General features: G+C 26.8%; 1 protein-coding gene across 1 annotated transcript in view; it reads left to right on the top strand.

Annotated features, from left to right (window-relative positions):
• Nucleotides 1-27,635, top strand: part of ktub (Tub domain-containing protein ktub) — a 353,480-nt gene that overhangs the window by 88,419 nt on the left and 237,426 nt on the right. The window lies entirely within an intron of this gene.

The raw sequence follows: 27,635 nt of genomic DNA, 5'->3' as shown, positions 1-27,635 counted from the left end.
TTTGGGCTGAAAATATCTTTAAAAAATCCACGTTATTTGGGCTGAAAATATCTTTAAAAAATCCACGTTATTTGGGCTGAAAATATCTTTAAAAAATCCACGTTATTTGGGCTGAAAATATCTTTAAAAAATCCACGTTATTTGGGCTGAAAATATCTTTAAAAAATCCACGTTATTTGGGCTGAAAATATCTTTAAAAAATCCACGTTATTTGGGCTGAAAATATCTTTAAAAAATCCACGTTATTTGGGCTGAAAATATCTTTAAAAAATCCACGTTATTTGGGCTGAAAATATCTTTAAAAAATCCACGTTATTTGGGCTGAAAATATCTTTAAAAAATCCACGTTATTTGGGCTGAAAATATCTTTAAAAAATCCACGTTATTTGGGCTGAAAATATCTTTAAAAAATCCACGTTATTTGGGCTGAAAATATCTTTAAAAAATCCACGTTATTTGGGCTGAAAATATCTTTAAAAAATCCACGTTATTTGGGCTGAAAATATCTTTAAAAAATCCACGTTATTTGGGCTGAAAATATTCTTTAAAAAATCCACGTTATTTGGGCTGAAAATATCTTTAAAAAATCCACGTTATTTGGGCTGAAAATATCTTTAAAAAATCCACGTTATTTGGGCTGAAAATATCTTTAAAAAATCCACGTTATTTGGGCTGAAAATATCTTTAAAAAATCCACGTTATTTGGGCTGAAAATATCTTTAAAAAATCCACGTTATTTGGGCTGAAAATATCTTTAAAAAATCCACGTTATTTGGGCTGAAAATATCTTTAAAAAATCCACGTTATTTGGGCTGAAAATATCTTTAAAAAATCCACGTTATTTGGGCTGAAAATATCTTTAAAAAATCCACGTTATTTGGGCTGAAAATATCTTTAAAAAATCCACGTTATTTGGGCTGAAAATATCTTTAAAAAATCCACGTTATTTGGGCTGAAAATATCTTTAAAAAATCCACGTTATTTGGGCTGAAAATATCTTTAAAAAATCCACGTTATTTGGGCTGAAAATATCTTTAAAAAATCCACGTTATTTGGGCTGAAAATATCTTTAAAAAATCCACGTTATTTGGGCTGAAAATATCTTTAAAAAATCCACGTTATTTGGGCTGAAAATATCTTTAAAAAATCCACGTTATTTGGGCTGAAAATATCTTTAAAAAATCCACGTTATTTGGGCTGAAAATATCTTTAAAAAATCCACGTTATTTGGGCTGAAAATATCTTTAAAAAATCCACGTTATTTGGGCTGAAAATATCTTTAAAAAATCCACGTTATTTGGGCTGAAAATATCTTTAAAAAATCCACGTTATTTGGGCTGAAAATATCTTTAAAAAATCCACGTTATTTGGGCTGAAAATATCTTTAAAAAATCCACGTTATTTGGGCTGAAAATATCTTTAAAAAATCCACGTTATTTGGGCTGAAAATATCTTTAAAAAATCCACGTTATTTGGGCTGAAAATATCTTTAAAAAATCCACGTTATTTGGGCTGAAAATATCTTTAAAAAATCCACGTTATTTGGGCTGAAAATATTCTTTAAAAAATCCACGTTGTTGGAAAAAATATTCTTTAAAAAATCCACGTTGTTGGAAAAATATTCTTTAAAAAATCCACGTTGTTGGAAAAAATATTGTTTAAAAAATCCACGTTGTTGGAAAAAATATTCTTTAAAAAATCCACGTTGTTGGAAAAATATTCTTTAAAAAATCCACGTTGTTGGAAAAAATATTGTTTAAAAAATCCACGTTGTTGGAAAAAATATTCTTTAAAAAATCCACGTTGTTGGAAAAAATATTCTTTAAAAAATCCACGTTGTTGGAAAAAATATTCTTTAAAAAATCCACGTTGTTGGAAAAAAATATTCTTTAAAAAATCCACGTTGTTGTAAAAAATATTATTTAAAAAATCCACGTTGTTGGTAAAAATATTCTTTAAAAAATCCACGTTGTTGGTAAAAATATTCTTTAAAAAATCCACGTTGCTGAAAAAAATATTCTTTAAAAAATCCACGTTGTTCGAAAAAATATTCTTTAAAAAATCCACGTTGTTGGAAAAAATATTATTTAAAAAATCCACGTTGTTGGAAAAAATATTGTTTAAAAAATCCACGTTGTTGGAAAAAATATTGTTTAAAAAATCCACGTTGTTGGAAAAAATATTGTTTAAAAAATCCACGTTGTTGGAAAAAATATTGTTTAAAAAATCCACGTTGTTGGAAAAAATATTGTTTAAAAAATCCACGTTGTTGGAAAAAATATTGTTTAAAAAATCCACGTTGTTGGAAAAAATATTGTTTAAAAAATCCACGTTGTTGGAAAAAATATTGTTTAAAAAATCCACGTTGTTGGAAAAAATATTGTTTAAAAAATCCACGTTGTTGGAAAAAATATTGTTTAAAAAATCCACGTTGTTAAAAAATATTCTTTAAAAAATCCACGTTATTGGAAAAAATATTCTTAAAAAATCCTCGTTGTTTGTTAAAAATATTCTTTAAAAAATCCACGTTGTTTTGTAAAAATATTCTTTAAAAATCCTCGTTGTTTGCTAAAAATATTCTTTAAAAAATCCACGTTGTTGGAAAAAATATTCTTTACAAAATCCACGTTGTTGGAAAAAATATTCTTTAAAATATCCACGTTGTTGGAAAAAATATTTTTTAAAAAATTCAGGTTGTTGGAAAAAATATTCTTTAAAAAATCCACGTTGTTGGAAAAAAATATTCTTTAAAAAATCCACGTTGTAGGAAAAAATATTCTTTAAAAAATCCACGTTGTAGGAAAAAAAATTTTTATAAAAATCCACGTTAATTTAAAAATATTCTTTAAAAAATCCACGTTGTTGGAAAAAATATTCTTTAAAAAATCCACGTTGTTGGAAAAAATATTCTTATAAAAATCCACGTTAATTAAAAAAATATTCTTATAAAAATCTACGTTAATTTAAAAAATATTCTTATAAAAATCTACGTTAATTTAAAAAATATTCTTATAAAAATCCACTATAATTTAAAAAATATTATTTAAAAAATCCACGTTAATTTAAAAAATATTCTTATAAAAATCCAAGTTAATTTAAAAAATATTCTTATAAAAATCCACGTTAATTTAAAAATATTCTTTAAAAAATCCACGTTGTAGGAAAAAATATTCTTTAAAAAATCCACGTTGTAGGAAAAAATATTCTTTAAAAAATCCACGTTATTTGGGCTGAAAATATCTTTAAAAAATCCACGTTATTTGGGCTGAAAATATCTTTAAAAAATCCACGTTATTTGGGCTGAAAATATCTTTAAAAAATCCACGTTATTTGGGCTGAAAATATCTTTAAAAAATACACGTTATTTGGGCTGAAAATATTCTTTAAAAAATCCACGTTATTTGGGCTGAAAATATCTTTAAAAAATCCACGTTATTTGGGCTGAAAATATCTTTAAAAAATCCACGTTATTTGGGCTGAAAATATCTTTAAAAAATCCACGTTATTTGGGCTGAAAATATCTTTAAAAAATCCACGTTATTTGGGCTGAAAATATCTTTAAAAAATCCACGTTATTTGGGCTGAAAATATCTTTAAAAAATCCACGTTATTTGGGCTGAAAATATCTTTAAAAAATCCACGTTATTTGGGCTGAAAATATCTTTAAAAAATCCACGTTATTTGGGCTGAAAATATCTTTAAAAAATCCACGTTATTTGGGCTGAAAATATCTTTAAAAAATCCACGTTATTTGGGCTGAAAATATCTTTAAAAAATCCACGTTATTTGGGCTGAAAATATCTTTAAAAAATCCACGTTATTTGGGCTGAAAATATCTTTAAAAAATCCACGTTATTTGGGCTGAAAATATCTTTAAAAAATCCACGTTATTTGGGCTGAAAATATCTTTAAAAAATCCACGTTATTTGGGCTGAAAATATCTTTAAAAAATCCACGTTATTTGGGCTGAAAATATCTTTAAAAAATCCACGTTATTTGGGCTGAAAATATTCTTTAAAAAATCCACGTTATTTGGGCTGAAAATATCTTTAAAAAATCCACGTTATTTGGGCTGAAAATATCTTTAAAAAATCCACGTTATTTGGGCTGAAAATATCTTTAAAAAATCCACGTTATTTGGGCTGAAAATATCTTTAAAAAATCCACGTTATTTGGGCTGAAAATATCTTTAAAAAATCCACGTTATTTGGGCTGAAAATATCTTTAAAAAATCCACGTTATTTGGGCTGAAAATATTCTTTAAAAAATCCACGTTATTTGGGCTGAAAATATCTTTAAAAAATCCACGTTATTTGGGCTGAAAATATCTTTAAAAAATCCACGTTATTTGGGCTGAAAATATCTTTAAAAAATCCACGTTATTTGGGCTGAAAATATCTTTAAAAAATCCACGTTATTTGGGCTGAAAATATCTTTAAAAAATCCACGTTATTTGGGCTGAAAATATCTTTAAAAAATCCACGTTATTTGGGCTGAAAATATCTTTAAAAAATCCACGTTATTTGGGCTGAAAATATCTTTAAAAAATCCACGTTATTTGGGCTGAAAATATCTTTAAAAAATCCACGTTATTTGGGCTGAAAATATCTTTAAAAAATCCACGTTATTTGGGCTGAAAATATCTTTAAAAAATCCACGTTATTTGGGCTGAAAATATCTTTAAAAAATCCACGTTATTTGGGCTGAAAATATCTTTAAAAAATCCACGTTATTTGGGCTGAAAATATCTTTAAAAAATCCACGTTATTTGGGCTGAAAATATCTTTAAAAAATCCACGTTATTTGGGCTGAAAATATCTTTAAAAAATCCACGTTATTTGGGCTGAAAATATCTTTAAAAAATCCACGTTATTTGGGCTGAAAATATTCTTTAAAAAATCCACGTTATTTGGGCTGAAAATATCTTTAAAAAATCCACGTTATTTGGGCTGAAAATATCTTTAAAAAATCCACGTTATTTGGGCTGAAAATATCTTTAAAAAATCCACGTTATTTGGGCTGAAAATATCTTTAAAAAATCCACGTTATTTGGGCTGAAAATATCTTTAAAAAATCCACGTTATTTGGGCTGAAAATATCTTTAAAAAATCCACGTTATTTGGGCTGAAAATATCTTTAAAAAATCCACGTTATTTGGGCTGAAAATATCTTTAAAAAATCCACGTTATTTGGGCTGAAAATATCTTTAAAAAATCCACGTTATTTGGGCTGAAAATATCTTTAAAAAATCCACGTTATTTGGGCTGAAAATATCTTTAAAAAATCCACGTTATTTGGGCTGAAAATATCTTTAAAAAATCCACGTTATTTGGGCTGAAAATATCTTTAAAAAATCCACGTTATTTGGGCTGAAAATATCTTTAAAAAATCCACGTTATTTGGGCTGAAAATATCTTTAAAAAATCCACGTTATTTGGGCTGAAAATATCTTTAAAAAATCCACGTTATTTGGGCTGAAAATATCTTTAAAAAATCCACGTTATTTGGGCTGAAAATATCTTTAAAAAATCCACGTTATTTGGGCTGAAAATATCTTTAAAAAATCCACGTTATTTGGGCTGAAAATATCTTTAAAAAATCCACGTTATTTGGGCTGAAAATATCTTTAAAAAATCCACGTTATTTGGGCTGAAAATATCTTTAAAAAATCCACGTTATTTGGGCTGAAAATATTCTTTAAAAAATCCACGTTATTTGGGCTGAAAATATCTTTAAAAAATCCACGTTATTTGGGCTGAAAATATCTTTAAAAAATCCACGTTATTTGGGCTGAAAATATCTTTAAAAAATCCACGTTATTTGGGCTGAAAATATCTTTAAAAAATCCACGTTATTTGGGCTGAAAATATCTTTAAAAAATCCACGTTATTTGGGCTGAAAATATCTTTAAAAAATCCACGTTATTTGGGCTGAAAATATCTTTAAAAAATCCACGTTATTTGGGCTGAAAATATCTTTAAAAAATCCACGTTATTTGGGCTGAAAATATCTTTAAAAAATCCACGTTATTTGGGCTGAAAATATCTTTAAAAAATCCACGTTATTTGGGCTGAAAATATCTTTAAAAAATCCACGTTATTTGGGCTGAAAATATCTTTAAAAAATCCACGTTATTTGGGCTGAAAATATCTTTAAAAAATCCACGTTATTTGGGCTGAAAATATTCTTTAAAAAATCCACGTTATTTGGGCTGAAAATATCTTTAAAAAATCCACGTTATTTGGGCTGAAAATATCTTTAAAAAATCCACGTTATTTGGGCTGAAAATATCTTTAAAAAATCCACGTTATTTGGGCTGAAAATATCTTTAAAAAATCCACGTTATTTGGGCTGAAAATATTCTTTAAAAAATCCACGTTATTTGGGCTGAAAATATTCTTTAAAAAATCCACGTTATTTGGGCTGAAAATATCTTTAAAAAATCCACGTTATTTGGGCTGAAAATATCTTTAAAAAATACACGTTATTTGGGCTGAAAATATCTTTAAAAAATCCACGTTATTTGGGCTGAAAATATCTTTAAAAATCCACGTTATTTGGGCTGAAAATATCTTTAAAAAATCCACGTTATTTGGGCTGAAAATATCTTTAAAAAATCCACGTTATTTGGGCTGAAAATATCTTTAAAAAATCCACGTTATTTGGGCTGAAAATATCTTTAAAAAATCCACGTTATTTGGGCTGAAAATATCTTTAAAAAATCCACGTTATTTGGGCTGAAAATATCTTTAAAAAATCCACGTTATTTGGGCTGAAAATATCTTTAAAAAATCCACGTTATTTGGGCTGAAAATATCTTTAAAAAATCCACGTTATTTGGGCTGAAAATATCTTTAAAAAATCCACGTTATTTGGGCTGAAAATATCTTTAAAAAATCCACGTTATTTGGGCTGAAAATATCTTTAAAAAATCCACGTTATTTGGGCTGAAAATATCTTTAAAAAATCCACGTTATTTGGGCTGAAAATATCTTTAAAAAATCCACGTTATTTGGGCTGAAAATATCTTTAAAAAATCCACGTTATTTGGGCTGAAAATATCTTTAAAAAATCCACGTTATTTGGGCTGAAAATATCTTTAAAAAATCCACGTTATTTGGGCTGAAAATATCTTTAAAAAATCCACGTTATTTGGGCTGAAAATATCTTTAAAAAATCCACGTTATTTGGGCTGAAAATATCTTTAAAAAATCCACGTTATTTGGGCTGAAAATATCTTTAAAAAATCCACGTTATTTGGGCTGAAAATATCTTTAAAAAATACACGTTATTTGGGCTGAAAATATTCTTTAAAAAATCCACGTTATTTGGGCTGAAAATATCTTTAAAAAATCCACGTTATTTGGGCTGAAAATATCTTTAAAAAATCCACGTTATTTGGGCTGAAAATATCTTTAAAAAATCCACGTTATTTGGGCTGAAAATATCTTTAAAAAATCCACGTTATTTGGGCTGAAAATATCTTTAAAAAATCCACGTTATTTGGGCTGAAAATATCTTTAAAAAATCCACGTTATGTGGGCTGAAAATATCTTTAAAAAATCCACGTTATTTGGGCTGAAAATATCTTTAAAAAATCCACGTTATTTGGGCTGAAAATATCTTTAAAAAATACACGTTATTTGGGCTGAAAATATTCTTTAAAAAATCCACGTTATTTGGGCTGAAAATATCTTTAAAAAATCCACGTTATTTGGGCTGAAAATATCTTTAAAAAATCCACGTTATTTGGGCTGAAAATATCTTTAAAAAATCCACGTTATTTGGGCTGAAAATATCTTTAAAAAATCCACGTTATTTGGGCTGAAAATATCTTTAAAAAATCCACGTTATTTGGGCTGAAAATATCTTTAAAAAATCCACGTTATTTGGGCTGAAAATATCTTTAAAAAATCCACGTTATTTAGGCTGAAAATATCTTTAAAAAATCCACGTTATTTGGGCTGAAAATATCTTTAAAAAATCCACGTTATTTGGGCTGAAAATATCTTTAAAAAATCCACGTTATTTGGGCTGAAAATATCTTTAAAAAATCCACGTTATTTGGGCTGAAAATATCTTTAAAAAATCCACGTTATTTGGGCTGAAAATATCTTTAAAAAATCCACGTTATTTGGGCTGAAAATATCTTTAAAAAATCCACGTTATTTGGGCTGAAAATATCTTTAAAAAATCCACGTTATTTGGGCTGAAAATATCTTTAAAAAATACACGTTATTTGGGCTGAAAATATTCTTTAAAAAATCCACGTTATTTGGGCTGAAAATATCTTTAAAAAATCCACGTTATGTGGGCTGAAAATATCTTTAAAAAATCCACGTTATTTGGGCTGAAAATATCTTTAAAAAATCCACGTTATTTGGGCTGAAAATATCTTTAAAAAATACACGTTATTTGGGCTGAAAATATTCTTTAAAAAATCCACGTTATTTGGGCTGAAAATATCTTTAAAAAATCCACGTTATTTGGGCTGAAAATATCTTTAAAAAATCCACGTTATTTGGGCTGAAAATATCTTTAAAAAATACACGTTATTTGGGCTGAAAATATTCTTTAAAAAATCCACGTTATTTGGGCTGAAAATATCTTTAAAAAATCCACGTTATTTGGGCTGAAAATATCTTTAAAAAATCCACGTTATTTGGGCTGAAAATATCTTTAAAAAATCCACGTTATTTGGGCTGAAAATATCTTTAAAAAATCCACGTTATTTGGGCTGAAAATATCTTTAAAAAATACACGTTATTTGGGCTGAAAATATTCTTTAAAAATCCACGTTATTTGGGCTGAAAATATCTTTAAAAAATCCACGTTATGTGGGCTGAAAATATCTTTAAAAAATCCACGTTATTTGGGCTGAAAATATCTTTAAAAAATCCACGTTATTTGGACTGAAAATATCTTTAAAAAATCCACGTTATTTGGGCTGAAAATATCTTTAAAAAATACACGTTATTTGGGCTGAAAATATTCTTTAAAAAATCCACGTTATTTGGGCTGAAAATATCTTTAAAAAATCCACGTTATTTGGGCTGAAAATATTCTTTAAAAAATCCACGTTATTTGGGCTGAAAATATCTTTAAAAAATCCACGTTATTTGGGCTGAAAATATCTTTAAAAAATACACGTTATTTGGGCTGAAAATATTCTTTAAAAAATCCACGTTATTTGGGCTGAAAATATCTTTAAAAAATCCACGTTATTTGGGCTGAAAATATCTTTAAAAAATACACGTTATTTGGGCTGAAAATATTCTTTAAAAAATCCACGTTATTTGGGCTGAAAATATCTTTAAAAAATCCACGTTATTTGGGCTGAAAATATCTTTAAAAAATCCACGTTATTTGGGCTGAAAATATCTTTAAAAAATCCACGTTATTTGGGCTGAAAATATCTTTAAAAAATCCACGTTATTTGGGCTGAAAATATCTTTAAAAAATCCACGTTATTTGGGCTGAAAATATCTTTAAAAAATACACGTTATTTGGGCTGAAAATATTCTTTAAAAAATCCACGTTATTTGGGCTGAAAATATCTTTAAAAAATCCACGTTATTTGGGCTGAAAATATCTTTAAAAAATCCACGTTATTTGGGCTGAAAATATCTTTAAAAAATCCACGTTATTTGGGCTGAAAATATCTTTAAAAAATCCACGTTATTTGGGCTGAAAATATTCTTTAAAAAATCCACGTTATTTGGGCTGAAAATATTCTTTAAAAAATCCACGTTATTTGGGCTGAAAATATCTTTAAAAAATCCACGTTATTTGGGCTGAAAATATCTTTAAAAAATACACGTTATTTGGGCTGAAAATATTCTTTAAAAAATCCACGTTATTTGGGCTGAAAATATCTTTAAAAAATCCACGTTATTTGGGCTGAAAATATCTTTAAAAAATCCACGTTATTTGGGCTGAAAATATCTTTAAAAAATCCACGTTATTTGGGCTGAAAATATCTTTAAAAAATCCACGTTATTTGGGCTGAAAATATCTTTAAAAAATCCACGTTATTTGGGCTGAAAATATCTTTAAAAAATCCACGTTATTTGGGCTGAAAATATCTTTAAAAAATCCACGTTATTTGGGCTGAAAATATTCTTTAAAAAATCCACGTTATTTGGGCTGAAAATATCTTTAAAAAATCCACGTTATTTGGGCTGAAAATATCTTTAAAAAATCCACGTTATTTGGGCTGAAAATATCTTTAAAAAATCCACGTTATTTGGGCTGAAAATATCTTTAAAAAATCCACGTTATTTGGGCTGAAAATATCTTTAAAAAATACACGTTATTTGGGCTGAAAATATTCTTTAAAAAATCCACGTTATTTGGGCTGAAAATATCTTTAAAAAATCCACGTTATTTGGGCTGAAAATATCTTTAAAAAATCCACGTTATTTGGGCTGAAAATATCTTTAAAAAATCCACGTTATTTGGGCTGAAAATATCTTTAAAAAATCCACGTTATTTGGGCTGAAAATATCTTTAAAAAATCCACGTTATTTGGGCTGAAAATATCTTTAAAAAATACACGTTATTTGGGCTGAAAATATTCTTTAAAAAATCCACGTTATTTGGGCTGAAAATATCTTTAAAAAATCCACGTTATTTGGGCTGAAAATATCTTTAAAAAATCCACGTTATTTGGGCTGAAAATATCTTTAAAAAATCCACGTTATTTGGGCTGAAAATATCTTTAAAAAATCCACGTTATTTGGGCTGAAAATATCTTTAAAAAATCCACGTTATTTGGGCTGAAAATATCTTTAAAAAATCCACGTTATTTGGGCTGAAAATATCTTTAAAAAAACCACGTTATTTGGGCTGAAAATATCTTTAAAAAATCCACGTTATTTGGGCTGAAAATATCTTTAAAAAATCCACGTTATTTGGGCTGAAAATATCTTTAAAAAATACACGTTATTTGGGCTGAAAATATTCTTTAAAAAATCCACGTTATTTGGGCTGAAAATATCTTTAAAAAATCCACGTTATTTGGGCTGAAAATATCTTTAAAAAATCCACGTTATTTGGGCTGAAAATATCTTTAAAAAAACCACGTTATTTGGGCTGAAAATATCTTTAAAAAATCCACGTTATTTGGGCTGAAAATATCTTTAAAAAATCCACGTTATTTGGGCTGAAAATATCTTTAAAAAAACCACGTTATTTGGGCTGAAAATATCTTTAAAAAATCCACGTTATTTGGGCTGAAAATATCTTTAAAAAATCCACGTTATTTGGGCTGAAAATATCTTTAAAAAATACACGTTATTTGGGCTGAAAATATTCTTTAAAAAATCCACGTTATTTGGGCTGAAAATATCTTTAAAAAATCCACGTTATTTGGGCTGAAAATATCTTTAAAAAATCCACGTTATTTGGGCTGAAAATATCTTTAAAAAATCCACGTTATTTGGGCTGAAAATATCTTTAAAAAATCCACGTTATTTGGGCTGAAAATATCTTTAAAAAATCCACGTTATTTGGGCTGAAAATATCTTTAAAAAATACACGTTATTTGGGCTGAAAATATTCTTTAAAAAATCCACGTTATTTGGGCTGAAAATATCTTTAAAAAATCCACGTTATTTGGGCTGAAAATATCTTTAAAAAATCCACGTTATTTGGGCTGAAAATATCTTTAAAAAATCCACGTTATTTGGGCTGAAAATATCTTTAAAAAATCCACGTTATTTGGGCTGAAAATATCTTTAAAAAATCCACGTTATTTGGGCTGAAAATATCTTTAAAAAATCCACGTTATTTGGGCTGAAAATATCTTTAAAAAAACCACGTTATTTGGGCTGAAAATATCTTTAAAAAATCCACGTTATTTGGGCTGAAAATATCTTTAAAAAATCCACGTTATTTGGGCTGAAAATATCTTTAAAAAATCCACGTTATTTGGGCTGAAAATATCTTTAAAAAATCCACGTTATTTGGGCTGAAAATATCTTTAAAAAATCCACGTTATTTGGGCTGAAAATATCTTTAAAAAATCCACGTTATTTGGGCTGAAAATATCTTTAAAAAATCCACGTTATTTGGGCTGAAAATATCTTTAAAAAATCCACGTTATTTGGGCTGAAAATATCTTTAAAAAATCCACGTTATTTGGGCTGAAAATATCTTTAAAAAATCCACGTTATTTGGGCTGAAAATATCTTTAAAAAATCCACGTTATTTGGGCTGAAAATATCTTTAAAAAATACACGTTATTTGGGCTGAAAATATTCTTTAAAAAATCCACGTTATTTGGGCTGAAAATATCTTTAAAAAATCCACGTTATTTGGGCTGAAAATATCTTTAAAAAATCCACGTTATTTGGGCTGAAAATATCTTTAAAAAATCCACGTTATTTGGGCTGAAAATATCTTTAAAAAATCCACGTTATTTGGGCTGAAAATATCTTTAAAAAATACACGTTATTTGGGCTGAAAATATTCTTTAAAAAATCCACGTTATTTGGGCTGAAAATATCTTTAAAAAATCCACGTTATGTGGGCTGAAAATATCTTTAAAAAATCCACGTTATTTGGGCTGAAAATATCTTTAAAAAATCCACGTTATTTGGGCTGAAAATATCTTTAAAAAATACACGTTATTTGGGCTGAAAATATTCTTTAAAAAATCCACGTTATTTGGGCTGAAAATATCTTTAAAAAATCCACGTTATTTGGGCTGAAAATATCTTTAAAAAATCCACGTTATTTGGGCTGAAAATATCTTTAAAAAATCCACGTTATTTGGGCTGAAAATATCTTTAAAAAATCCACGTTATTTGGGCTGAAAATATCTTTAAAAAATACACGTTATTTGGGCTGAAAATATTCTTTAAAAAATCCACGTTATTTGGGCTGAAAATATCTTTAAAAAATCCACGTTATGTGGGCTGAAAATATCTTTAAAAAATCCACGTTATTTGGGCTGAAAATATCTTTAAAAAATCCACGTTATTTGGGCTGAAAATATCTTTAAAAAATCCACGTTATTTGGGCTGAAAATATCTTTAAAAAATACACGTTATTTGGGCTGAAAATATTCTTTAAAAAATCCACGTTATTTGGGCTGAAAATATCTTTAAAAAATCCACGTTATTTGGGCTGAAAATATCTTTAAAAAATCCACGTTATTTGGGCTGAAAATATCTTTAAAAAATCCACGTTATTTGGGCTGAAAATATCTTTAAAAAATCCACGTTATTTGGGCTGAAAATATCTTTAAAAAATCCACGTTATTTGGGCTGAAAATATCTTTAAAAAATACACGTTATTTGGGCTGAAAATATTCTTTAAAAAATCCACGTTATTTGGGCTGAAAATATCTTTAAAAAATCCACGTTATTTGGGCTGAAAATATCTTTAAAAAATACACGTTATTTGGGCTGAAAATATTCTTTAAAAAATCCACGTTGTTGGAAAAAATATTCTTTAAAAAATCCACGTTGTTGGAAAAATATTCTTTAAAAAATCCACGTTGTTGGAAAAAATATTGTTTAAAAAATCCACGTTGTTGGAAAAAATATTCTTTAAAAAATCCACGTTGTTGGAAAAAATATTCTTTAAAAAATCCACGTTGTTGGAAAAAAATATTCTTTAAAAAATCCACGTTATTTGGGCTGAAAATATCTTTAAAAAATCCACGTTATTTGGGCTGAAAATATCTTTAAAAAATACACGTTATTTGGGCTGAAAATATTCTTTAAAAAATCCACGTTATTTGGGCTGAAAATATCTTTAAAAAATCCACGTTATTTGGGCTGAAAATATCTTTAAAAAATCCACGTTATTTGGGCTGAAAATATCTTTAAAAAATCCACGTTATTTGGGCTGAAAATATTCTTTAAAAAATCCACGTTATTTGGGCTGAAAATATTCTTTAAAAAATCCACGTTATTTGGGCTGAAAATATCTTTAAAAAATACACGTTATTTGGGCTGAAAATATTCTTTAAAAAATCCACGTTGTTGGAAAAAATATTCTTTAAAAAATCCACGTTGTTGGAAAAATATTCTTTAAAAAATCCACGTTGTTGGAAAAAATATTGTTTAAAAAATCCACGTTGTTGGAAAAAATATTCTTTAAAAAATCCACGTTGTTGGAAAAAAATATTCTTTAAAAAATCCACGTTGTTGGAAAAAAATATTCTTTAAAAAATCCACGTTGTTGTAAAAAATATTATTTAAAAAATCCACGTTGTTGGTAAAAATATTCTTTAAAAAATCCACGTTGTTGGTAAAAATATTCTTTAAAAAATCCACGTTGCTGAAAAAAATATTCTTTAAAAAATCCACGTTGTTGGTAAAAATATTCTTTAAAAAATCCACGTTGCTGAAAAAAATATTCTTTAAAAAATCCACGTTGTTCGAAAAAATATTCTTTAAAAAATCCACGTTGTTGGAAAAAATATTGTTTAAAAAATCCACGTTGTTGGGAAAAATATTGTTTAAAAAATCCACGTTGTTGAAAAAAATATTGTTTAAAAAATCCACGTTGTTGGAAAAAATATTGTTTAAAAAATCCACGTTGTTGGAAAAAATATTGTTTAAAAAATCCACGTTGTTGGAAAAAATATTGTTTAAAAAATCCACGTTGTTGGAAAAAATATTGTTTAAAAAATCCACGTTGTTGGAAAAAATATTGTTTAAAAAATCCACGTTGTTGGAAAAAATATTGTTTAAAAAATCCACGTTGTTAAAAAATATTCTTTAAAAAATCCACGTTATTGGAAAAAATATTCTTAAAAAATCCTCGTTGTTTGTTAAAAATATTCTTTAAAAAATCCACGTTATTGGAAAAAATATTCTTTACAAAATCCACGTTGTTTTGTAAAAATATTCTTTAAAAATCCTCGTTGTTTGCTAAAAATATTCTTTAAAAAATCCACGTTGTTGGAAAAAATATTCTTTACAAAATCCACGTTGTTGGAAAAAATATTTTTTAAAAAATTCAGGTTGTTGGAAAAAATATTCTTTAAAAAATCCACGTTGTTGGAAAAAAATATTCTTTAAAAAATCCACGTTGTAGGAAAAAATATTCTTTAAAAAATCCACGTTGTAGGAAAAAATATTTTTATAAAAATCCACGTTAATTTAAAAATATTCTTTAAAAAATCCACGTTGTTGGAAAAAATATTCTTTAAAAAATCCACGTTGTTGGAAAAAATATTCTTATAAAAATCCACGTTAATTTAAAAAATATTCTTATAAAAATCTACGTTAATTTAAAAAATATTCTTATAAAAATCCACTATAATTTAAAAAATATTATTTAAAAAATCCACGTTAATTTAAAAAATATTCTTATAAAAATCCAAGTTAATTTAAAAATATTCTTTAAAAAATCCACGTTGTAGGAAAAAATATTCTTTAAAAAATCCACGTTGTTGGAAAAAAATATTCTTATAAAAATCCACGTTAATTTAAAAATATTCTTTAAAAAATCCACTTTGTAGGAAAAAATATTCTTTAAAAAATCCACGTTGTAGGAAAAAATATTCTTTAAAAAATCCACGTTGTTGGAAAAAAATATTCTTATAAAAATCCACGTTAATTTAAAAATATTCTTTAAAAAATCCACGTTGTAGGAAAAAATATTCTTTAAAAAATCCACGTTGTAGGAAAAAATATTTTTATAAAAAATCCACGTTGTAGGAAAAATATTTTTATAAAAATCCACGTTAATTTAAAAATATTCTTTAAAAAATCCACGTTGTTGGAAAAAATATTCTTATAAAAATCCACGTTAATTTAAAAATATTCTTTAAAAAATCCAATTTGTAGGAAAAAATATTCTTTAAAAAATCCAATTTGTAGGAAAAAATATTCTTTAAAAAATCCACGTTGTAGGAAAAAATATTCTTATAAAAATCCACGTTAATTTAAAAATATTCTTTAAAAAATCCACGTTGTAGGAAAAAATATTCTTATAAAAATCCACGTTAATTTAAAAATATTCTTTAAAAAATCCACGTTGTTGGAAAAAAATATTCTTATAAAAATCCACGTTAATTTAAAAATATTCTTTAAAAAATCCACGTTGTAGGAAAGAATATTCTTTAAAAAATCCACGTTGTAGGAAAAAATATTTTTATAAAAAATCCACGTTGTAGGAAAAAATATTTTTATAAAAATCCACGTTAATTTAAAAAATATTCTTCAAAAAATCCACGTTCATTTAAAAAATATTCTTTAAAAAATCCACGTTAATTAAAAAAATATTATTAAAAAATCGACGTTAATTAAAAAAATATTATTTAAAAAATCGACGTTAATTTAAAAAATATTCCTTTAAAAATCCAAGTTAATTTAAAAAAATATTCTTATAAAAATCCAAGTTAATTTAAAATATGTTCTTTAAAAAATCCACGTTAATTTAAAAAATATTCTTCAAAAAATCCACGTTCATTTAAAAAATATTCTTTAAAAAATTCAAGTTGTTGGCAAAAATATTCTTTAAAAAATCCACGTTGTTGGAAAAAATATTCTTTAAAAAATCCACGTTGTTGGAAAAAATACTCGTTAAAAAACCACGTTGTTTGGTAAAAATATTCTTTAAAAAATCCACGTTGTTGGCAAAAATATTCTTTAAAAAATCCACGTTGTTGGAAAAAATATTCTTTAAAAAATCCACGTTGTTGGAAAAAATATTCTTTAAAAAATCCACGTTGTTGGAAAAAATATTCTTAAAAAATCCACGTTGTTGGAAAAAGTATTCTTTAAAAAATCCACGTTGTTGGAAAAAATATTCTTAAAAAAATCCACGTTGTTAAAAAAAATATTCTTTAAAAAATCCACGTTGTTGGAAAAAATATTCTTTAAAAAATCCACATTGTTGGAAAAAATATTCTTTAAAAAATCCAAGTTGTTGGAAAAAATATTCTTTAAAAAATCCACGTTGTTGGAAAGATATTCTTTAAAAAATCCACGTTGTTGGAAAGATATTCTTTAAAAAATCCACGTTGTAGGAAAAAATACTCTTTAAAAAATCCACGTTGTTGGAAAAAATATTCTTTAAAAAATCCACGTTGTTGGAAAAAAATATTCTTTAAAAAATCCATGTTGTTGCAAAAAATATTCTGTAAAAAATCCACGTTGTTGGAAAAAATATTCTTTAAAAAATCCACGTTGTTGGAAAAAATATTCTTTAAAAAATCCATGTTGTTGCAAAAAATATTCTGTAAAAAATCCACGTTGTTGGAAAAAATATTCTTTAAAAAATCCACGATGTTGGAAAAAATATTCTTTAAAAAATCCACGTTGTTGGAAAAAATAATATTCTTTAAAAAATCCACGTTGTTGGAAAAATATTCTTTAAAAAATCCACGTTGTTGGAAAAATATTCTTTAAAAAATCCACATTGTTGGAAAAATAATTTTTAAAAAAACCCACATTGTTGGAAAAAATATTCTTTAAAAAATCCACGTTGTTGGAAAAAATAATCTTTAAAAAATCCATTTTGTTTGGTAAAAATATTCTTTAAAAAATCCACGTTGTTTGGTAAAAATATTCTTTAAAAAATCCTCGTTGTTGGCAAAAAATATTCTTTAAAAAATCCACGTTGTTGGAAAAAACTATTCTTTAAAAAATCCACGTTGTTGGAAAAAAATATTCTTTAAAAAATCCACGTTGTTGGAAAAAAACATTCTTTAAGAAATCCACGTTGTTGGAAAAAATATTCCTTAGAAAATCCCTGTTGTGAATTTGCCATCCCTAAATAACTTTTCCCTTATATTGCAACAGTGTTTCTTCAGTGATTTTTCGCCTGGGGGGCTTAAATGTTCTTCATGCCGGTGTCTTTGAAAAAGTCACCAAGTTTCTTCGTGTTATAATAATTCTTTTGATAAATCTATAATAAAGGATGTCGCTTGTTTTGTTGTTTGCTTTTTCATGCCTTCAGAGAAAACAGCCTTTGTTTTGGCTTCAAAAACTTTGCAAAGAAATCCCCCAGCTGTCTCGTCTGACAAGGCAATCTTTGAATTTTTAATGATGAAAAAATAGAGACAAAATGTAATCAATTTGATGAAATGTGTAAAAATGCCACAAACCAAACATGCTTTGCAATAAATGCATTTAAATTATTTAAAGCCTACTTTTAGGCTTATCATATGTAATTGTTGGTTATTTATGTACATATTCAGGCATATTCATGTGGCGAAATAGCCTTGCAAAATGCTCTTAATTGGTTTCCAATCAATTTGATTTTTTTGACATACATGATGATGATGTTGTTCATATTAACATTGTTGTCATTGCTGTTGTTGCAGAACAAATTGAGCTAAATGTTTGAATGAGGAAATCAATCAACCAAAACGACATTTCCAGAAAAAAATAGAACACAAAAAATCCATTAAAAAAGATTATCGTCATCAGAAAACAAAAAAAACAAACATCACAATAACAAAAATAATAATTCAATAAATGTGATTTAAGCCTCCACATTAAAATGAACATAAAAATCCTGATGAACCTCAAAATATTTAACATGTTTCTGCTACAAAAACAACTACTATCGCAACGGATATACATACATCATCCATCATCCGTCATTGGAGATTTCGTTTTTTGCCACTTCTCTTCTCACATTCTATTTTTTTGCTGTGGCCTAAGGTTGATTGTGACAGGATATGATTGAATCATTTACCACTTTCAATTTAATTGGATACAAAACAAAGCAAACATACAGAACAAACAAAATTCAATTATTTCTAATGTCAGCAAGTCAAATGGAAAATACTAATTGCTTATTAAGAACAAATAGAAAAAAAACTAAAACTAATTCAATTTAAAATACAAATTGGAAAACATGGAATAATTCATTCCTTGAATAAACATTCAGGTCGTATAAGTATTGTCAACACTCATACTCCAACCTTTACAAATTAACAAAGGGTAATTCAATGGATATTCCCATTTCTTTGAAATTTCCTTTAATTTCTTCCACGAATTTTATGCCAATAAATCAATTCCATATCAATTAGTACTTCATACATAGACTATTTTATTATAGATTAAATTTCTATGAAAATATTTCAATATTAATTTCCATCTATGTATATTGAGAATATATTGATTTTGGAAATGTCACCCACAAACCACACATATCATTTACATACTGGCAAATGGTACATGGCATTGTATCCTTTTGCCACCAGCTGTTGTTCATACACATATCACTGTGTGTGTATTTGTAAATATGTATATAAGTCTTCCTGTGCGTATTCCACTATATAGGGGATTAAATGTCATTTTGTGTTTACTTTAAATTCTAAGGCAAATTGAACCGCAACAGCAGCAACCCGTCAACCAATTCTAATGAAACTTTTAATAAATACAAAACGGTATCGACATTGAAGAGTCCAAAGAGCATTTCAACAAAAACTCATTTGGATTGCCATACAAATGTTTGAAGTTATGGCATCAGACAGCATGCAAAATGATGAGGTGGTGTAATAAGGTGGGTGATTTCAAAACTTTTTTAAAGAATTTTTTCCAACAACGTAGATTTTTTAAGAATATTTTTTCCAAAAAACGGGGATTTTTTAAAGAATATTTTTTCCAACAACGTGGATTTTTTAAAGAATATTTTTCCAACAACGTGGATTTTTTAAAGAATATTTTTCCAACAACGTGGATTTTTTAAAGAATATTTTTTTCAAACAAAGTGGATTTTTTAAACAATATTTTTTCAAACAACGTGGATTTTTTAAACAATACTTTTTCAAACAACGTGGATTTTCTAAAGAATATTTTTTCAAACAACGTGGATGTTTTTAAACAATATTTTTTTCAAACAACGTGGATTTTTTAAAGAATATTTTTTCCAACAACGTGGATTTTCTATAGAATATTTTTTCCAACAACGTGGATTTTTTAAAGATTACTTTTTCCAACAACGTGGATTTTTTAAAGATATTTTTTTCAAACAACGTGGGTTTTTTAAAGATTTTTTTTTCAAACAACGTGGATTTTTTAAAGATTTTTTTTCAAACAACGTGGATTTTTTAAAGAATTTTTTTTTCAAACAACGTGGATTTTTTAAAGAATATTTTTTCAAACAACGTGGATTTTTTAAAGAATAGTTTTTCCAACAACGTGGATTTTTTAAAGAATTTTCTTTCCAACAACGTGGATTTTTTAAAGAATTTTCTTTCAAACAACGTGGATTTTTTAAAGAATTTTCTTTCCAACAACGTGGATTTTTAAAGAATTTTCTTTCCAACAACGTGGATTTTTTAAAGAATTTTCTTTCCAACAACGTGGATTTTTTTAAAGAATATTTTTTCAAACAACGTGGATTTTTTAAAGAATATTTTTTCAAGCAACATGGATTTTTTAAAGAATATTTTTTCAAACAACGTAGATTTTTTAAAGAATATTTTTTCAAACAACGTAGATTTTTTTAAGAATATTTTTTCCAAAAAACGGGGATTTTTTAAAGAATATTTTTTCCAACAACGTGGATTTTTTAAAGAATATTTTTTCCAACAACGTGGATTTTTTAAAGGATATTTTTTCCAACAACGTGGATTTTTTAAAAAATACTTTTTCCAACAACTTGGATTTTTTTAAAGAATATTTTTTCAAACAACGTGGATTTTTTAAAAAATATTTTTTCAAACAACGTGGATTTTTTAAAGAATATTTTTTCCAATAACGTGGAGTTTTTAAAGAATATTTTTTCCAACAACGTGGATTTTTAAAGAATATTTTTTCAAACAACTTGGATTTTTTAAAGAATATTTTTTCCAACAACGTGGATTTTTTTTAAAAATATTTTTTCAAACAACGTGGATTTTTTAAAGAATATTTTTTCAAGCAACATGGATTTTTTAAAGAATATTTTTTCAAACAACGTAGATTTTTTAAAGAATATTTTTTCAAACAACGTAGATTTTTTTAAGAATATTTTTTCCAAAAAACGGGGATTTTTTAAAGAATATTTTTTCCAACAACGTGGATTTTTTAAAGAATATTTTTTCAAACAACGTGGATTTTTTAAAGAATATTTTTTCCAACAACGTGGATTTTTTAAAGGATATTTTTTCCAACAACGTGGATTTTTTAAAGAATATTTTTTCCAACAACGTGGATTTTTTTAAAAAATATTTTTTCCAACAACTTGGATTTTTTAAAGAATATTTTTTCCAACAATGTGGATTTTTTTAAAGAATATTTTTTCCAACAACGTGGATTTTTTTAAAAAATATTCTTTCCAACAATGTGGATTTTTTAAAAAATATTTTTTCCAACAACGTGGATTTTTTAAAAAATAATTTTTCCAACAACGTGGATTTTTAAAGAATATTTTTTCCAACAACGTGGATTTCTAAAGTTTTTTTTTCCAATAACGTGGATTTTTAAAGAATATTTTTTCCAACAACGTGAAATTTTTAAAAAAATATTTTTTCCAAAAACGTGGAATTTTTAAAAAAATATTTTTTCCAAAAACGTTGAATTTTTAAAGAATTTCCTTTCCAACAACGTGGAATTTTTAAAGAATTTCCTTTCCAACAACTTGGAATTTTTAAAGAATTTCCTTTCCAACAACGTGGAATTTTTAAAGAATTTCCTTTCCAACAACGTGGAATTTTTAAAGAATTTCCTTTCCAACAACGTGGAATTTTTAAAGAATTTCCTTTCCAACAACGTGGAATTTTTAAAGAATTTCCTTTCCAACAACGTGGAATTTTTAAAGAATTTCCTTTCCAACAACGTGGAATTTTTAAAGAATTTCCTTTCCAACAACGTGGAATTTTTAAAGAATTTCCTTTCCAACAACGTGGAATTTTTAAAGAATTTCCTTTCCAACAACGTGGAATTTTTAAAGAATTTCCTTTCCACAACTTTGATTTAAAAAAAAATACTTTTTGTTTGTTTTGTTTATTGTTGAAAAAAAAATACTTTTTTAAAGAATATTTTTTCAAACAACGTGCATTTTTTAAAGAATATTTTTTCCAATAACGTGGAATTTTTAAAGAATATTTTTTAAAAACGTGGATTTTTTAAAGAATATTTTTTCCAACACTGTGGATTTTATAAAGAATACGATTTCCAACAACGTGGATTTTTTAAAGAATATTTTTTTCAACAACGTGGATTCGTTAAAGAATATTTTTTTCAACAACGTGGATTTTTTAAAGAATATTTTTTCCAACAACGTGGATTTTTTAAAGAATATTTTTTCCAACATCGTGGATATTTCTTCCAACAACGTGGATTTTTTAAAAGATATTTCTTCCAACAACGTGGATTTTTTAAATAATATTTTTTCCAACGACGTAGATTTTTCAAAGAATATTTTTTTAAACAACGTGGATTTTTTAAGGAGGTATAATTTTTTCAATGATCGTGGATTTTTTAATTTTTTTTAATCGTGGATTTTTTCAGAAATATTGTTTTTTAATTATCGTTTATTCTTTTAGAAATATTTTTTAAATAATCGTTTTTCAATAACCGTGAATTTTATAAAAAATATTTTTTTAAAAAATCGTGGATTTTTAAGAAATATTGTTTTTTAATTATCGTTTATTCTCTTAGAAATATTTTTTTTAAATCGTGGATTTTTAAGAAATATTTTTTTAAAAACCGTGAATTTTTTAAAAAATATTTTTTCAAAAATCGCGGTTGTTTTAAGAACTATTTTAAAAAATTCGCGCATTTTTAAGAACCATTTTTTCAAAAATATGTCTTTTTTTAAATACCTGCTCGAAGCTCTATGGGAAAAAATTTTTACTTAACGCTCAAAGCTCTATAGAAAAATTATATATTTTTTTCAAAATCCACGCTCGGAGCTCCATAAGAAAAAGATGTTTTAAATACCCGGTCGAAGGAAAAAAATTTAAACAATTTTAAAAATTCACGTTCGATTTTAAATAGGAAAAATATGATTTTAAAAATCCAGGCTCGAAGCTGTATTGGGGAAATATTTTTGTAGAAATCCAAGTTTGAAGCTCTACAAAATTTTTTAATCTACGCTGCTCTGTAAGAGAAATAATTATTTAATTCCTCGATTAAAGTCTCTTCTTCTTATAAAATTCACGCTTGAAGGTCTGTTGAGAAAATATTTTAAAAATCCACTCTTGAAGGTCTGATACCCGTTGGTATTTGTAATTGAGAGAGGTCTTCTTCCGAAGAATACCCTTAGGGCGGACCTCCTGAAAGCTCTCCTTTCTTCGTGGATTTTGTAGCAACAACTATAAAGCGCAAAAAATCTTTCCACTACTTCATTAATAAATGGGAGCGTATCAGTACTGTCATCACTCATACGCTCCCATCAGTGTCTAGTTTAATATTTACTTTATGACTTTTCTCTTACCCACCTTACAACCTTTAACTCTACTGCCCTACGCATCCATGTTTGCACATCACTGTTGCGTGTAGTTAATTTTAGAATGGATGCACTTTATCATGCACCCGGTCGCATATACGTTGCTAAAGTTAGAAGACCACGAACTTTGGGTCTTTAGTTTTTGTGGTAAAATAGACAGAAGCTAGTCAAATATGTGATATCTTCACTAGAATTCCATGGCGGATGGGATACAAAATAATGCATTTTACTAAAAGACGGAGAATTGCTGGATGTTGTACCTTGCTACTACAACTCGTCGATGGTTTACCAACAAATCGTCACGAAGTTTAGCGTTGCTGTGGATAACCATGCTATGGTTTCAGATGTCATTCATGCATCCATCCATCCATCTAACCAGCCATCCTGCGAACCCTTTTTGTTTGCTAACAAATATGCACAAACAAGATGCCATTTGAATGGCATTCTAATGAAATTCAATAGTTTGAAAAATTCAAATCAGCTAAAAGCATCAGGAGATTATTAAGCGTTTTTGGTGGAACACACAGAAGATGGCACTAGGGGTGTATTAGCCATTTTGGAGAAATTCCTTCAATATTATGCATTGCCATAGAAATGGAGTCAACTTCTGGTGAGGACAGACAACATGCCATTTGCTGCCATAACTACTTCTACATCGCTCTGTCTTAACTTAGTCGTGAAGAATTTTCAATGAAATAATCAAAATACCATAAATTGAAATAATGATGGAGTTGATGATACCACCATATCTTTAAGGGGTTTTGTGGTTTTGTCTATTTCAATAATTATGGCAAGGAAGCTGGGCCAAAGTTTCTGCCATCTAAACCAGAAGAAGAACTCAAATGAACTTGTGCTAGTGGTTTGGGTGGCGAGTGACGCCAGGATACGTGTCCCTGCCGTAGTTATGCCAATATGTATTGTAATTGACATGTAAAGCAAATTTTCTCTGAAGTTTCCAGAAGCATAAAAACCAAACAGCCAAGGAAGTAATGAAAATTATAGTTGGTTGGAATTGTTTTAATACGAGGGTGAATGTTAAAGGAATTGTCGTATCTTTAATTGATTTGGAAGGAAACAAAAGCACTCTGCAGGTTAAGGAACGTATGAGTAACGGCAACACTCATACGCCCTTATATGATAAATAAATGAAGACATATTCTGAAACTCTTGCTGGAAATTTTTTTTAAAGAATTTACGGCTGAAAATCTGCAGAAAATATTTTTTTAAAGAATCCATGCTAAAATGCCTGTTGAAAAAAATTTTAAAGAATCTACGCTTGAATGTTTGTTGACAAAATATTTTTGTCTTTGAAATCCACGCTTGAAGGTCTTTTGGAAAAATGTCTATTTAATAATCCACGATTAAATGGCTGTTGAAGTTCTTTAGAAAATATTTTTTTTAATCCACTCTTGTAGGTATTTTGGAAAATATTTTTTTTTCAAAAAATCCACGCTTGAAGGTCTTTAGAAAATATTTTTTTTTAATCCACTCTTGTAGGTATTTTGGAAATTTTTTTTTTCAAAAATTCAACGCTTAAAGGTCTTTAGAAACATTTTTTTTAATCCACGCTTGAAGGTCTGTTGGAAAAATATTTTCTTTTTTAAATCCACGCTTGAAGGTCTGTGGGAAAAATATTTTTCTTAAAAATCTGCGCTTGAAGGTCTATTGGATTTTTTTTTAAACACGCTTAAAGGACTTTTGGAAAAAAATGTTTTTTTTTTAATCCACGCTTTAAGGTCTGTTGGAAACATATTTTTTAAAGAATAAAAGATTGAAGATCTGTTTGAAAAATATTTTTTTAAAGAATCCACGGTTGAAGGTCTGTTGGAAAAATATTTTTTTAAAAATATTTTTTTTAATTCACTCTCGGAGGTCTGTTGGAAACACATTTTTTAAAGAATCCACGGTTGAAGGTCTGTTGGAAAAATATTTTTTTAAGAATCTGCGCTTGAAGGTCTTTCGGATTTTTTTTAATTCACTCTTGGAGGTCTGTTGGAAACACATTTTTTAAAGAATCTACGGTTGAAGGTCTGTTGGAAAAATATTTTTTTAAAAATCTGCGCTTGAAGGTCTTTCGGATTTTTTTAATTCACTCTTGGAGGTCTGTTGGAAACATATTTTGTTAAAGAATCAAGGCTTGAAGGTCTGTTGGAAAAATATTTTTTTAATGAATCCACGGTTGAAGGTCTGTTGGAAAAATATTTTTTAAAAATCTGCGCTTGAAGGTCTTTCGGATTATTTTTTTTAATTCACTCTTGGAGGTCTGTTGGAAACACATTTTTTAAAGAATCCACGGTTGAAGGTCTGTTGGAAAAATATTTTTTTAAAAATCTGCGCTTGAAGGTCTTTCGGATATTTTTTTTTAATTCACTCTTGGAGGTCTGTTGGAAACATATTTTGTTAAAGAATCAAGGCTTGAAGGTCTGTTGGAAAAATATTTTTTTAATGAATCCACGGTTGAAGGTCTGTTGGAAAAATATTTTTTAAAAATCTGCGCTTGAAGGTCTTTCGGATTATTTTTTTTAATTCACTCTTGGAGGTCTGTTGGAAACACATTTTTTAAAGAATCCACGGTTGAAGGTCTGTTGGAAAAATATTTTTTTAAAAATCTGCGCTTGAATGTCTTCCGCATTTTTTTTTAATTCACTCTTGGAGGTCTGTTGGAAAAATATTTTTTTAAAGAATCCACGGTTGAAGGTCTGTTGGAAAAATATTTTTTTTAAAAATCTGCGCTTGAAGGTCTTTTTGATTTTTTTTAATTCACTCTTGGAGGTCTGTTGGAAACACATTTTTTAAAGAATCCACGGTTGAAGGTCTGTTGTAAAAATATTTTTTTAAAAATCTGCGCTTGAAGGTCTCTCGGATTTTTTTTAATTCACTCTTGGAGGTCTTTTGGAAACACATTTTTTAAAGAATCCACGTTTGAAGGTCTGTTGGAAAAATATTTTTTTAAAAATCTGCGCTTGAAGGTCTTTCGGATTTTTTTTAATGCACTTTTGGAGGTCTTTTGGAAACATATTTTTTTAAAGAATCCACGGTTGAAGGTCTGTTGGAAAAATATTTTTTTACAGAATCCACGGTTGAATGTCTGTTGGAAAAATATTTTTTTAAAAATCTGCGCTTGGAGGTCTTTCGGATTTTTTTTTAATTCACTCTTGGAAGTCTGTTGGAAACATATTTTTTTAAAGAATCACCGGTTGAAGTTCTGTTGGAAAAATATTTTTTTTAAAAATCTGCGCTTGATTTTTTTTAATTCACTCTTGGAGGTCTGTTGGAAAAAAATATTTTTTTTAAATCCACATTTAAAGATCTGTTAGAAAAATATTTTTTGTTAAATCCACGCTTGAAAGTCTGTTGGAAAAATATTAAAAAACTCAAGATTTAAAGTCTGTTTGAAAAATATTTTTTTTAATCCACGCTTCAAGTTTTGTCACCTTTAGAAAAATATTTAAAAGACCACGCATTGTTTATATTTAAAATATTTTTCATATATTTTTAAAGATTCAAAATATTTTTATAATATTTAATTTATTTTTTGTATATTTTTCAACATATTTTTTAAATATTTTTTTAATTATTTTAAAAATATTTTATTATTTTTCAAAATATATCTTAAGTATTTATTCTTATTTTTTTTTAAATTTTTAAAGTATATAAGATATTTTTAAAAATATTTAAAATATTTTTTAAAAATTATTCCAAATATTTTATATTAATGTTTTTTAAAATATTTATATAATAAGTATAATATTAAAAATATATTTTTTAATATATGAACAACAAAAAATAATTTAAAATATTCTACATATTTGTCAACATATTTTTAGTATGTTTTTAATATTTTATTAAATATATATTTTAAAAAAAAATATTTTTTTTTTAAATCCACGCTTGAAGATGTTTTGGAGAAATATTTTTTTAAACAATCCACGGTTAAAGGTCTGTTGGAAAAATATTTTTTTAAAAATCTGCGCTTGAAGGTCTATCGGATTTTTTTTTTTTTTAATTCACTCTTGATGGTCTGTTGGAAACATATTTTTTTAAACAAATCCACACTTGAAGATCTGTTAGAAAAATATTTTTTTCTAAAAATCCACGCATGAAAGTCTTTTGGAAAAAAATTAAAAAAAAAACTAAAAATTTAGATTCTGTTTAAAAAAAATTTCACGCACGCTTTAAGTTTTGTCACCAAAATACTTTTAATATATTTTAAAAGATTCAAAATATTTTTTTAAAATATTTATTTTTTTGAAAATATTTAATATATTTTTTGTATATTT

This window comes from Musca autumnalis, unplaced genomic scaffold, assembly GCF_047663935.1.
Source record: "Musca autumnalis isolate F117 unplaced genomic scaffold, ASM4766393v1 scaffold_5, whole genome shotgun sequence".
Classification (NCBI taxonomy): Eukaryota; Metazoa; Arthropoda; class Insecta; order Diptera; family Muscidae; genus Musca; species Musca autumnalis.
This window is presented reverse-complemented; position numbering and strand designations above follow the sequence as displayed.